The following is a 2,602-nucleotide window of genomic DNA, read 5'->3' on the forward strand; positions in this document are numbered from 1 at the left end:
CTCCACCCTCCCCTTCTCCTCACTCTCTCCCCTCACCCTCTCTATCTCTGTTCCTCTCTCTACCCTCCTGCACGCACTGCACACTTCCTCCCTCTCTCTCACTCGCGCTCCCTCACTTCCTCTCCCTCTCGCACTCGCTCCCTCCTCTGCGCGCACACACACTTCCTACCCCTATTCTCTCTCTCCTCTCGACAGACACACTCATTCCCCCACCCTCTCCTCTGTACATAAACACTCCCTCCCCATCTCTGGCTCACCCCTCTACACACATACTCCATCCCCCTCTCACTCTCATTCCCACCTCTACACTGGCACTGTCTCCCCATCTGTCTCTATCTCTACCCCATCTACACACACACACTCACTCCCTCTCTCTCTTCCATTTCTACAGACACACACTCACTTCCCCTCACTTCCATTTCTAGACACACACACTCATTCCCCCTGTCTCTCCACCCTCCACACACACTCATTCACCCTCTCGCAGTCTCTCCCCCCTCCACTCACATACACACTCACTCCCCCTCGCTCACTCGTCCTCTACACACGCACACATTCCCTCTCTCTCTCTCTCTCCTTCTCCTCCACTCCCTCTGTGTCTCCACTGGTCCCGGTCTCCCTCTCTATCTCTCTCTCTCCCCTCTAGTCCCACTCTCTGTCTCTCTCTCCTCGACTCCCGCTTTCTCTCTCTTGCACTCCAACTCATTCTCTCTCTTTCCTCCACTCTCACTCTCTCTCTCACCTCCACTCCCGCATTCTCTCTCTCTTCTCCCCTCCCTCTCTCTCTCTCCCTCTCCCCAGCACTCCCCCGCTCTCTCTCTCTGTCTTTTCCACTCCCGCTCCCATTCCCTCTCTCTCTCCTCCATTCCCGCTTCCTCTCTCCCTCTCTCTCTCTCCTCTGCTCCTGCGCAGACTCTCTCTCTCCCACACATGCCCAGACTGTCTCCACACGCCAACCACTCTCTTTCTCTCTCTTTCTATCTCTGTCTCTATCTCTCTCTGTCTCTGTCTCTCTCTCTCTCTCTCTCTCTATCCCTCTTGTCCCGCTCTGTTTCTGCCTCATCCAGTCCCGCTCTCTCTCTCGCTCACTCTCACCTCCAAACCCACTCTCTCTCTCTCCATCCCTCCCACTCTCTCTCCCCGCCACTCCCATTCTCTCCCGCTCTCTCTCCTCTACTCCTGCAGACACTCGCTTTCTCTCTCTCCCTCCCATTCACACCCAGACTGTCTTCCCCACACACCACACACACTCTCTCTCCCTCTCTCCCTGTCTCTCTCTCTCTCTCTTCCACTCTCACTCTCTCTCTCCCCTCTACTCCCGCTCGCTCTATTTCGTCCACTCCCTCTCTCCCGCTCTCCCCTCCGCTCTCATTCTCTCTCTCTCTTCAACGCCCACTCTCTAAAACTGTGTCTCTTGTACACTCCTGCTCTCTCTCTCTGTCTCTCCATTCCACTTCCGCTCTCTCTCTCTCCCTCTCTCTCAATCTCACTCCATTCCTCCCACTCTCTCTCTCTCATCCACTCCCGTGCTCTCTCTCTCTACACTCCACTCCTGCTCTCTTACTCACTGTTTCTCCTCCAATCCCGCTCTCTCTCGCTCTCCCTCTCCTCCAGTCCCATTCTCTTCCTGTCTGTCCTCTACTCCTGCTCTCTCTCAGCCCCTCCAATTCTGCTCTCTCTCTCTCCTCCCCTCCCAATCTCTCTCTCTCTCTCCTCCAATCCCGCTCTCCCTCTCCCGCCCACTCCCACACTCTCTCTCCCTCTCTCTTCCATTCTGGGTCTCTCTCCCTCTCTCTCTCTCTCCCTCTCCAGCACTCTCACTCTCTCTCTCATTCTTCCACTCCCGCTCACTCTCCCACTTTCTCATCCAATCCCGCTCGCTCTCTCCTCCACTCCCGCTCTCTCTCTCAACCACTCCCACTCTCTCTCTCCACTCCACTCCACTCCAGCTCTCCCTCTCTGTTTCTCCTCCAATCCCAGTCTCTCTCTTTCCTCGACTCCTGCTCTCTCTTTCTCATCCACTCCTCTCTCTCTCCTCCACTCCCCCTCTCTCTCTCCTCCACTCCCTATCTCTCTCTCTGTCCCCTCCACTCCTGCACGCTCTCTCTCTCCTCTGCTCCCACTCTCTCTCTCTCCACTCCACTCTCACTCTCTCTCTCTCATCCTATTCTCCTGCGCTGTCTCTCTTCCTCTAATCTGCTCACTCTCTCTGTCCTCCACTCCTGCTCTCTCTCTCCTCCAATTCCGCTCTCTCTCCTCCCCTTCCACTCTCATTCTCTCTCTCTCTTCCACGCCTACTCTCTAACTCTCTCTCATCCACTCCTGCTCTCTCTCACCCTCTCGTCCACTCCTGCTCAATCTCGCTGTCTCTCCAATCCACTCCCGCTCTCTCTCTCTTTCTCACTCTCACTCCACCACTCCTGCTTTCTCTCTCGTCCACTCCCATGCTCTCTCTACACTCCACTCCTGCTCTCTCACTCCTCCAATCCCGTTCTCTTTCTGTCTCTCCTCTACTCCTGCTCTCTCTCTCACCCACCTCCAATTCTGCTCTCTCTCTCTCTCCTCCCCTCCCAATCTCTTTCTCTCTCTCTGTCCTCCACTC

Source organism: Rhincodon typus, chromosome 9 (genome assembly GCF_021869965.1).
Source record: "Rhincodon typus isolate 14 chromosome 9, sRhiTyp1.1, whole genome shotgun sequence".
In the NCBI taxonomy this organism is placed as follows: domain Eukaryota; kingdom Metazoa; phylum Chordata; class Chondrichthyes; order Orectolobiformes; family Rhincodontidae; genus Rhincodon; species Rhincodon typus.